Source organism: Schistocerca cancellata, chromosome 2 (assembly GCF_023864275.1).
Source record: "Schistocerca cancellata isolate TAMUIC-IGC-003103 chromosome 2, iqSchCanc2.1, whole genome shotgun sequence".
Classification (NCBI taxonomy): Eukaryota; Metazoa; Arthropoda; class Insecta; order Orthoptera; family Acrididae; genus Schistocerca; species Schistocerca cancellata.
In genome coordinates, this window is record NC_064627.1 from 535,407,745 (window position 1) to 535,420,925 (window position 13,181).

The window sequence follows — 13,181 nt, forward strand, 5'->3', positions numbered from 1 at the left end:
TACATCCATCGTTTTTACCACACTGCTGAAAGGCATCTCTTTCTACGTCGAGTCATGTGCAAATGCTGTGCCTTCGTAAGCTATCACATATAGAACGACACTCCGACGACCATTAAGAGGAATCTTTTATACAGCGTGGTAAGAATGACTGCTTAAATACCTCTGCGAGAGATGAAGTCTACGAGAGCAATATTTAGATGGTTCTAGAATTTAAAAAAAGTGTGTGAAATCTTATGGGACTTGACTGCTAAGGTCATCAGTCCTTAAGCTTACACACTACTTAACCTAAATTATCCTAAGGACAGATACACACAACCATGCCCGAGGGAGGGCTCGAACCTCCACCGGGACCAGCCGCACAGTCCATGACTGCATCGCCTTAGACCGCTCGGGGTTCTAGAATATTCCGAGATTCTTCATATAAAACTACTTGTTGACACGCAGTATATTTTGAAACTTCTTTATTTATTTCTGAAACTTCTGAGAGAAATTGAATGCAAGAGAACCTTCTCAAACAGCTGAGTGAAACTGAAGTACAGTCACTTTGCTTGTGTTTATCGTTTCAACACTGACCTACAGAATTTTCCCTGACAAATACAACACAGACTTGTTCAATTAATTTATGACCCAAATTATACAAGGATAATGCAAACTATTAATTAACACAAAAGCATGGCCCTGAATTAGGAAAATCCTAACAATAACGCATACATTTCATAAGTCACTTAACTCACAGAAGAACTTCATGAGCCGAACTGCAGCAAGTATACAGCTAGCTAAACAAAAGGATTCTAACTACTGTAGGCTCTAACTACTAATAGGTACGTGTTTAGCAAAGGACAGCTTTTGTTGAAGAGCAAACAGAGTATTTAGCAGACTTTACCTTAATCATGTAACAGCCATTTCAAAAAATTATATAATCGTCAATAACTCCATAACCCAAATTTTACAATCCATGTCCAACCAACATTAAATCTCTATGACGGACACACGTCGAGACCGTCCGCTCGCGTTAACACTGCTTCTAACCTCCATCATTGCTGACTTTTAACTTCTAAATGCGAGTCCGACCAGCCAAAGAGTCTCTCACAGAGGGCGTACAGCGCTGTCAAAGATATTAATGCAGTCTAAAGCGCTGCCAACATAAAAACACATAAACAGGCTACTTACAATTTGGTTCCCATCGTTACCTGTTCAGTTTTCTCAGCATCACCTTGACGCCCTTCCATGGACCAAAAAACTGTGACCATTCGTGCACCCTTCTTTCCAAATGTTCAGTATATTCTGTTAGTCCTGTCTGCTACGATTTATACACATCTGAGCAGTATTGTAGGATGGGCTGCAAGAGTATTTTGTAAAATATCTCCTATGTAGAGGGCTTTCATTTTCCTAGTATCCCACCTACGAACATACATATGTTACCCGCCTTGTGAAGGCTAAACTCATATGATCATTTCATTTTATATAACTTCAGATTGTTACACCCCAGAATTTGTATGCGTTGACTGATTCCAGTTGTGACTCAGTGATGTTATACGGTGCTACGTTTCTTTCATTTTATTATGCGCACAAGTTAACGTCTCTAAACAGGTAAAGCAATTGTACAGCGGGTATAGGATGCAAGGCTCTCTGAATTTGCCACTTCTTATAGCCAATATCCGGGAAACTACTCTCAGATGTTCACCTTTTGGTGGATACTTTCGTTGTCGGAGAGGATACGAGACGTACATACCAAAGTTTTGAGCACGCCATTCCTCTGAGTCATGTGGTGGCAGCTGGCTGCATACTTTGTTTTCGGTGGTTGTTACTATGAGAAAACGGAAGGGGTAGACATGGCGAGCCTACTTCAAGCAGATGTCACCGACTGTCTATGAAATATTTCGAGGAAGAAGCCCTGGAATCGGTCCAATAGAAACCTACCTGTTTCTTCCGGTATGTAGATGACATTTTCGTCATATAGCTAAATGGAAGAGACAGGCTGAATGACTTCCTTACACACTGCAGTTCCAAACAACATAACATCAGTTTCACCATGGAAGTCGAAGTGGTTGGAGTGCTCCCCTTTCTGGATAAAAGCAGAGCGAACGGCACTTCGTGACACAACGTGTACCGGAAGAAGATGAACACCGACCTATGCTTTCATACAGATAACTGCCATCACCCGGTCCAGAGGAACGGCGTGCTCAAAACTTTGGCACGTAGTGCTCGCACTCTCTCTAGCAACGGGAGTACCAACTAACAACTTGAACATCTGAGAGTGATTTTCCGGAAGAATGGATACAAGGAATGGAAAATTCGGTGAGCCTCACATCCTACACCCTCTTCACAACTGGCGGAACATGAAGAGGATTCTCGGGAGGACACGGCCATTGCATTTGCGTTATCCGGCAAGACAGGATGAATTCTTCGTAAATACCAAGTGAAGATGGTGTTCCACGCACCACCCTAAACTCGAGCACTGCTTCATAGTGTGGGAACAGTCCTAGAATCCGGGATCTATCAGATAACCTATCAATGTGGTAAGACATACATAGGTCACAGTGTGCGTATTGCTAAAGATCGTAGCCGTATATAAGGAATTGTATGGAATGAATTATTACCGCACCAAGGTTTTGACACAGATGTCCAATTGCTGGGACTGCATCATCAAGGAATCTGTGGAGATTAGAGTAGGAGAACCGCTGATAAATAGCGACAGCAGTTACAGCCTTAGTAAAGCATGGGACCACACAGTGTCAGCGGGCAGAGTGGGGTTGGGATACCTGGCGCGGACGGCTGATGAAGCGGCCGGTCAGGGAGAGACTGGGAGAGATAAAAGCGCAGCCTCGGCATTTAAGCAGTCAGTTTATAAGAGCACCTGATGATATCAACGTGGTCGTTTGCCGAAATATTGTGGCCTTTGAACACTGACATCCGTCATTTCACCCGTGAACTATTTCCGCATCACTGAACCTCTCCAAAACATGTCATCATCACCATCATCATCATTTAAGACTGATTATACCTTTCAGCGTTCAGTCTGGAGCATAGTCCCTCTTATAAAATTCCTGCATGAACCCTATTCAGTGCTGACATTGGTGCCTCTTCTGGTGTTAAGCCTATTACTTCAAAATCATTCTTAACCGAATCCAGGTACCTTCTCCTTGGTCTATCCCGACTCCTCCTACCATCTGCTGCTGAACCCATGAGTCTCTTGGGTAACCTTGCTTCTCCCATCCGTGTAACATGACCTCACTATCTAAGCCAGTTCGCCCTGACTGCTACATCTATAGAGTTCATTCCCAGTTTTTCTTTGATTTCCTCATTGTGGACACCCTCCTGCCATTGTTTCCATCTACTAGTACCTGCAATCATCTTTGCTACTTTCATATCCGTAACCTCAACCTTATTGATAAGGTAACGTGAATCCACCCAGCTTTCACTCCCATACAACAAAGTTGGTAGAAAGATTGAACGGTGCACAGATAATTTAGTCTTGGTACTGACTTCCTTCTTGCAGAAGAGAGTAGATGGTACCTGAGCGCTTACTGCATTACTTTTGCTACACCTCGCTTCCAGTTCTTTCACTATGTTGCCTTCCTGTGAGAATATGCATCCTAAGTACTTGAAACCGTCCACCTGTTCTAACTTTGTTCCTCCTATTTGGCACTCAATCCGTTTATATCTCTTTCCCACTGACATTACTTTCGTTTTGGAGATGCTAATCTTCATAGCATAGTCCTTAAATTTCTGATCTAGCTCTGAAATATTACTTTGTAAATTTTCAATCGAATCTGCCATCACAACTAAGTCATCCGCATATGCGAGACTGCTTATTTTGTGTACACAGCCAGTCTATTGTTTTCAACATATGATCCATAAATAATATGAACAACAGTGGAGACAGGTTGCAGCCTTGTCTTACCCCTGAAACTACTCTAAACCATGAACTCAATTTACAGTCAACTCTAACTGCTGCCTGACTATCTATGTAAAGACCTTTAATTGCTTTCAAAAGTTTGCCTCCTCTTCCATAGTCTCGTAGAACAGACAATAACTTCCTCTTAGGAACCCGGTCATATGCCTCTTCTAGATCTATAAAGCATAGATACTATTTCCTGTTCCACTCGTAACACTTCTCCATTATTTGCCGTAAGCTAAAGATCTGGCCCTGACAACCTCTAAGAGGCCTAAAACCACAGTGATTTTCATCCAATTTGTCCTCAACTCACACTCGCACTTTCCTTTCAACAATACCTGAGAAGATTTTACCCACAACGCTGATTAAAGAGATACCTCTGTAGTTGTTACAATCTTTTCTGTTTCCATGTTTAAAAATTGGTGTGATTACTGCTTCCGTCCAGTCTGATGGAACCTGTCCCGACTCCCACGCCATTTCAATTATCCTGTGTAGCCATTTAAGACCCTAGACTAAGAACTCTTTAAATCTAACTAACCTAAGGACATCACACACATCCATGCCCGAGGCAGGATTCCAACCTGCGACCGTAGTAGCAGCGCGGTTCCGGACTGAAGCGCCTAGAACCGCTCGGTCACAGTGGCCGGCTTCCCATGCTTTCCAGTCATGGAACCATTCCAAATGCAGCTGTTTGTGTTCTGGTGTTAACGACAGCTTGCACATGGTATTGTAGTTCCCTAGTGCGACTACTGTTGGGTTTGTACCAATGAAGTGGGATTACACAAAATGTTGCCGGGATTCCGTTACTTGCTCGTGGCTAGCAGGCACACATGTGAAGGCTGTACGATGTGTTTTCTGCACAAGAAGGCGGTCCTAGTGATTGTCAGACTTGGTCGACCGGAAACTTGCCGACGAGCATGCTTGCCCTCTCGTCCCCATGCAGTCGAATTTTGGGCCACTGTCACATCCTACTGCCCCAGTAATCTTGATACTGCATGGTGCGACCAACTGGCCAAATGGAGACCAACAGTGCGGCTTCTTTTAAATTCTGAGCTGATGATCCCATGGTCACACAGAGTACTTACCGTCTCCGTGTCCAAGACAGGATTACTCAATATCTGACGCCTGTGACGCCCTTTACATATCCTACCAGTCCTGCTAATAACACTAAAAACAAACAAGGCTAATGCATTCTGATAGCCCATCTATATGTCACAGAGAATTGCAACTCGAATCATTTACGAGCTTCCGACGATCGGTACGTGCACGAAGTTAGACTGACATCCGACCATGTCTTCTGGCCGCTTCAGATTTCTCAGACTCCCTATATCTGAAATTTTATTCTTTGCAACCGACTGGTTAATCCTGCAAGAAATTTGTAGTCGTGGGCAGGATAATGTTAAATTAGTCATCAAATATATTATTATTCGTACTTGTTACGGAGCGCCTGTTAATACCTTTCAACTGATTGTACAGACCTGTGCTACAGTGCCAAACCTCCCATGGTTTGTATTGTTTGTGGGTTGTACCCCTATCTAGTACAACGCTGATTGTATCAATAAAATTATCTAAGTTTACACTGCCGATAATTCATTCCTTCTCTCAAAATTCTCTCTTTAGTGTTTCGTATTAATTGTTTAATATTTACCCCAAACGTAGATTAATAGTGTTATTTTGTGCCTGAAGACGCCATCAAGCATCTAGTCACTCTACATGGAATAAATCGACTTCAATTAAACTGCGTGCCTATGGTGTGTCGTCTCAATTGTGGAACTGGATTCCTGTTTTTTGTCGGAAAGGTAGTAACTGACAGAAGGTCATCGAGAAAATCAGAAGTCATATCACGTTTTCCAACCGTAAGGTCTCCCTTTGCTTCTGCTAATATTGCACATATCGACCAGTTGGTTCCGCGATTTGGAAACAGAAAGCTTTCCGACAAATAGCGTAATAAATTCCGCCCTAAAACGGCGGTGCGATTAAGATATGCAACAAAGTTACTAAAATATGGCACCAGACTAGCTGTAACAATAAGAGAGAACGTACATTCGCGATAAAATGAGACCACAAATAAAAAATAATCCTGTGTTTCTCAAATATTTGTACTGGTTAGTTACGTGTCCCCATGTGAAACTTGCGAACGTACACTTCATTCAGAAGCACACACGGCCTGTCCCTTGTGGCCTATGTAAAGAAAAGTTGGGGGAAAAATACATTTATTTTGCCTTTAAAGAAATATACTGGACCGGATTTCGTAAAAGGAAAATAGTTACAGGTTCCTTGTCGGGGCTTGCCATGACCTAAAAACAAAATTAAATATGGTGGCCAGAAAAGGAAGTAGATAAGTGCATTCACGTACCTCAGATATTATGCAACGTCGTATAGAAGATCGGTTCCCAATATTATATGAGATTTTGAAAAGAAAATTTCCAAGAAATAACTTCACGGGATTCCAAGATTGTGGAATCGTTGGACCGTCAATGAAAAACAGTGTCGATACGTAATTATTCAGCATTTTGCACACAACACATTCTCATACACCTCTACAATTCGACTCACAATAACAAAAGATGACTCTTCGTCGAGAAAAATACTGAACGTGAAGCGGTTCTTTGTTTTTCCGCGTTATCGCTTCCTACAGCTTACTTATATGTTTGAAAATAAGTCTATTTGAAAATTATTATAATATTTACAGAAAAGAGAAAAGACAATAAATTTAAAAAATTAATATTTAAATAGTTCTTCTTCACAAGGAATTGTTACATGTGCTCTGCTGTTCCTAGTCTAATATATAATTGATCTAGGAGACGATCTGAGCAGTCATCTTAGATTTTTGCGATTGTGTTGTAATTTTCTGTCTAGTGAAGCCATTGTAAAATCGAAACCAACTGCAAAATGATGTAGACAAAATATCTGTGTGGTACGAAATCTAAAAATAATGAAAAGTGTGAGGTCATCCACCTGACTAAAAAAATGAACTCGATAAATTTCGAATACACGACGCATTACACAAATCCAATGGCTGTCAATTCCACTAAATAGCTAGGGATAATATTTACCAACAACTTAATTTGGAACGATAACATAGAGCTGCTGTGGAGAAGGCGAACCAAAGACTGCGTTTTCTCGGCAGAACAGCTACAAGAAGTAACAAATCAACTAAACAGACTGTCTACACTACAATTGTCCGTCCTCTGATAGAGTATTGCTGCACTTTCTACATCTACATCTATACTCCGCGAGCCACCTTACGGTGTGTGGCGGAGGGTACTTATTGTACCACTATCTGATCCCCCCTTCCCTGTTCCATTCACGAATTGTGCGTGGGAAGAACGACTGCTTGTAAGTCTCCGTATTTGCTCTAATTTCTCGGATCTTTTCGTTGTGATCATTACGCGAGATATATGTGGGCGGTAGTAATATGTTGCCCATCTCTTCCCGGAATGTGCTCTCTCGTAATTTCGATAATAAACCTCTCCGTATTGCGTAACGCCTTTCTTGAAGTGTCCGCCACTGGAGCTTGTTCAGCATCTCCGTAACGCTCTCGCGCTGACTAAATGTCCCCATGACGAATCGCGCTGCTTTTCGCTGGATCATGTCTATCTCTTCTATTAATCCAACCTGGTAGGGGTCCCATACTGATGAGCAATACTCAAGAATCGGACGAACAAGCGTTTTGTAAGCTACTTCTTTCGTCGATGAGTCACATTTTCTTAGAATTCTTCCTATGAATCTCAACCTGGCGCCTGCTTTTCCCACTATTTGTTTTATGTGATCATTCCACTTCAGATCGCTCCGGATAGTAACTCCTAAGTATTTTACGGTCGTTACCGCTTCCAATGATTTACCACCTATGGCATAATCGTACTGGAATGGATTTCTGCCCCTATGTATGCGCATTATATTACATTTATCTACGTTTAGGGAAAGCTGCCAGCTGTCGCACCATGCATTAATCCTCTGCAGGTCTTCCTGGAGTACGTACGAGTCTTCTGATGTTGCTACTTTCTTGTAGACAACCGTGTCATCTGCAAATAGCCTCACGGAGCTACCGATGTTGTCAACTAAGTCATTTATGTATATTGTAAACAATAAAGGTCCTATCACGCTTCCTTGCGGTACTCCCGAAATTACCTCTACATCTGCAGATTTTGAACCGTTAAGAATGACATGTTGTGTTCTTTCTTCTAGGAAATCCTGAATCCAATCACAAACCTGGTCCGATATTCCGTAAGCTCGTATTTTTTTCACTAAACGTAAGTGCGGAACCGTATCAAATGCCTTCCTGAAGTCCAGGAATACGGCATCAATCTGCTCGCCAGTGTCTACGGCACTGTGAATTTCTTGGGCAAATAGGGCGAGCTGAGTTTCACATGATCTCTGTTTGCGGAATCCATGTTGGTTATGATGAAGGAGATTTGTATTATCTAAGAACGTCATAATACGAGAACACAAAACATGTTCCATTATTCTACAACAGATTGACGTAAGCGAAATAGGCCTATAATTATTCGCATCTGATTTATGACCCTTCTTGAAAATGGGAACGACCTGCGCTTTCTTCCAGTCGCTAGGTACTTTACGTTCTTCCAGCGATCTACGATAAATTGCTGATAGAAAGGGGGCAAGTTCTTTAGCATAATCACTGTAGAATCTTAAGGGTATCTCGTCTGGTCCGGATGCTTTTCCGCTACTAAGTGATAGCAGTTGTTTTTCAATTCCGATATCGTTTATTTCAATATTTTCCATTTTGGCGTCCGTGCGACGGCTGAAGTCAGGGACCGTGTTACGATTTTCCGCAGTGAAACAGTTTCGGAACACTGAATTCAGTATTTCTGCCTTTCTTCGGTCGTCCTCTGTTTCGGTGCCATCGTGGTCAACGAGTGACTGAATAGGGGATTTAGATCCGCTTACCGATTTTACATATGACCAAAACTTTTTAGGGTTCTTGTTTAGATTGTTTGCCAATGTTTTATGTTCGAATTCGTTGAATGCTTCTCTCATTGCTCTCTTTACGCTCTTTTTCGCTTCGTTCAGCTTTTCCTTATCAGCTATGATTCGACTACTCTTAAACCTATGATGAAGCTTTTTTTGTTTCCGTAGTACCTTTCGTACATGATTGTTATACCACGGTGGATCTTTCCCCTCGCTTTGGACCTTAGTCGGTACGAACTTATCTAAGGCGTACTGGACGATGTTTCTGAATTTTTTCCATTTTTGTTCCACATCCTCTTCCTCAGAAATGAACGTTTGATGGTGGTCACTCAGATATTCTGCGATTTGTGCCCTATCACTCTTGTTAAGCAAATATATTTTCCTTCCTTTCTTGGCATTTCTTATTACACTTGTAGTCATTGATGCAACCACTGACTTATGATCACTGATACCCTCTTCTACATTCACGGAGTCGAAAAGTTCCGGTCTATTTGTTGCTATGAGGTCTAAAACGTTAGCTTCACGAGTTGCTTCTCTAACTATCTGCTCGAAGTAATTCTCGGACAAGGCAGTCTCACCAGATAGAATTGATGGAGGAAATCGAAAACTTTCCAAAAAGGACAGCTGGATTTGGATACAGCGAGACGGGGGAGACAGTGCCACAGATATGCTACGAGAGTTGGGAATGGAAGTCATCAAAACGAATGTCAGCTTCGTATAATATAAGAAAAATCAGATCTCGAAGAGAAAGCTTTAAGGGTTCGTTTCTCCCATGGGCTGTCAAGACTGGAACGGTAGAGAAATGGTGTGAAAGTATTTCGGTGCACCATCTGCACGAAAGGGCTTGCAATTTATTCCTAAATTCATCACTTAAAGCTTGTTCTTCAAACTTTGGAAGTAGGCTTCCGCAGTATACCTTCAAGCGTCTACCACTTCCCGTACCTCAGCATCTCCATGATGCTTTCCAAAAGATCTCACAAACCTGCGACCATTTGCACTGCCCTTATTAGCATACGTCCAATTACCCACACCTGATCCTACGTGATCATACTACACTACTGGCCATTAAAATTGCTACACCACGAAGATGATGTGCTACAGACTCGAAATTTAACCGACAGGAAGAAGATGCTGTCATATGCAAATGATTAGCTTCTCAGAGCATTCACACAAGGTTGGCACCGGTGGCGACACATACAACGTGCTGACATGAGGAAAGTTTCCAACCAATTTCTCATACACAAACAGCAGTTGACCGGCATTGTATGGTGAAACGTTGTTGTGATGCCTCGTGTAAGGAGGAGAAATGCATACCATCACGTTTCCGACTTTGATAAAGGTCGGATTGTAAACCTATCGCGATTGCGGTTTATCGTATCGCGACATTGCTGCTCGCGTTGGTCGAGATCCAATGACTGTTAGCAGAATATGGAATCGGTAGGTTCAGGAGGGTAATACGGAACACCATACTGGATCCCAACTGCCACGTATCACTAGCAGTCGAGATGACAGCCATCTTATCCGCATGGCTGTAACGGATCGTGCAGCCATGTCTCGATCCCTGAGTCAACAGATGGGGACGTTTGCAAGACAACAACCATCAGCACGAACAGTTCGATGACGTTAGCAGCAGCATGGGCTATCAGCTCGCAGACCATGGCTGCAGTTACCCTTGACGCTGCATCATAGATAGGAGCGCCTGCGATGGTGTACGCAATGACGAACCTGGTGCACGATTGTCAAAACGTCATTGTTTCGGATGAATCGAGGTTCTGTTTACAGCATCATGATGGTCGCATCCGTGTTTGGCGACATCGCGGTAAACACACATTGGAAGCGTGTATTTGTCATCGCCATACTGGCGCATCGCCTGGCGTGATGGTGTGGGGTACCATTGGTTACACGCCTCGGTCACCTCTTGTTCACATTGACGGCACTTTGAACAGTGGACGTTACATTTCAGATGTGTTACGACCCGTGGCTCTACCATTCATTCGATCCCTGCGAAACCATACATTTCAGCAGGATAATGCTCGACCGCATGTTGCAGGTCCTGTACGGGCCTTTCTGGATACAGAAAATGTTCGACTGCTGCCCTGGCCAGCACATTCTCCAGATCTCTCATCAATTGAAAACGTCTGGTCAATGGTGGCCGAGCAACTGGCTCGTCACAGTACGCCAGTCACTACTCTTGACGAACTGTGGTATCGTGTTGAAGCTGCATGGGCAGTTGTACCTGTACACGCCATCGAAGCTCTGTTTGACTCAACGCACAGGCGTATCAAGGCCGTTATTACGGCTGGAGGTGGTTCTTCTGGGTACTGATTTCTCAGGATCTATGCACCCAAATGGCGTGAAAATGTAATCACATGTCAGTTGTTATATAATATATTTGTCCAATGAATACCCGTTTATCGTCTGCAGTTCTTCTTGTGTGATTTTAATGGCCAGTAGTGTACTTGTGACTCATTTATATTGCGTTCTTAGAATATTACGTTCTTTATTTTTGTGAAGTGAGCAGCTTTACATTTTTGAATATGCATGGGAAGTTTTAATCTTTGCACCAATTTGAATCTTATCCAGATCTGACTGGATCTATGTGCTGCTTGTTACAGACGGTATTTCTTTGTACGTAACTGCATTATGTGCGTTGTTAAGAAGAACGATGCAATGTTGCTTTAGAAATGCATGCAAAACACAGGCACTGCAGTATCCAATTTATCCGCCGATATCGTGTAGCGATTTTCAACAAAAAACGTCATCCCCTGTACGGCAATTACGTAAAGCGTGTACGAGTGCAGGCTGTGACGCAGGGACGACGACGTGTGGAACTTTGGGTCTATCCTGGAGTCGGGTAGTCGTAGCCAAAGCGGATAAGGCGACTGCTGACGTAAAGCGGGAAGTGTGGGTTCGAGCCACGGTCCGGAAGAAAAATTTCCATGTCGTCATTCCTTTACACAGTTCATTGTTGTTCGTATTCACAATTGCGAATATACTTAATGCTTTTCATAACAGTTGTAGTGCACGCATACTAGATGTTCCAGCTCTTCAACATCATGTTTTCAAGAACCTACTCTGTGGGTGTCACAAGACCTTCTTCAGCTTTCCAAGAGCAAACTGACGAAAGCGAATAAATTTTTCTTTGAATTTTAAATCCACAACTACCTTTTTGGATACAGGGAATAAAATTATAATTATATATTCAAGAAATCCATTTTCATTAACGTTTTCTTAAGAAAACCTGTAGACTAGAGTAAAGAGTAAGATACAAGTATAATATAGTCAGTGCCCAAAGGGATGAGGTCCTCAATTTTACTTTCCTTTTCAAGGTAGCGGGGGAAACCACTTAAATGTATCCGTATTCGATATGAGAAAACATTACACGAATTACCTTATCTCATTCAAACATTTTAAAACTGTGTATACTTTTTTTGTAATTAATTATTCATAAAGCAAAACGAGAATAATGGAATGTAGTCGAGTTAACTCGGGTGATGCTGAGGGAATTAGATTAGGGAATGAGACACTTAAAGTAGTAAAGGAGTTTTGCTATTTGGGGAGCACAATAACTGAGATGCTCGAAGTAGAGAGTATATAAAATGTAGACTGACAATGGCAAGAAAAGCATTTCTGAAGAAGAGAAATTCGTTAACTTCGAGTATAGATTTAAGACTCAGAAAGTCGTTTCTGAGAGTATTTGTATGGAGTGTAGCCATGTATGCCAGTGAAACATGGACGATAAATAGTTTAGACAAGAAGAGAATAGAAGCTTTCGAAATGTGGTGCTACAGAAGAATGCTGAAGATAAGATGGGTAGATCACATAACTAATGAGGAGGTACTGAACAGAATTGGGGAGAAGAGGAGTTTATGGGACAACTTGACTAGAAGAAGGGATTGGTTGGTAGGACATGTTCTGAGGCATCAAGGGATCACCAATTTAGTACTGGAGGGCAGCGTGGATGGTCAAAATCGTAGAGGGAGACCAAGAGCTGAATACGCTAAACAGATTCAGAAGGATGTAGGCTGCAGTACGTACTGGGAGATGAAGCAGCTTGCACAGGATAGAGTAGCATGTAGAGCTGCATCAAACCAGTCTCAGGACTGAAGACAACATCAACAACAACAACAACAATTATTCATACGATCTTGCAGAGAGTGTGTCGTTAAGAAGAACGACGCAGTGTTCCTTCGGACACGCATGCGTGGAATTAATTATATCAGTTCCATCGAAGCTTTGTGCGGAATCAACAGTGGCGAGTGAAACATGTGAGCCGGACGAGGACTTGAATCCGGGATTGCCCATTTACTAAGGAGTTGCGTTAACAACTGTGCCACCCGGACACAGTGTC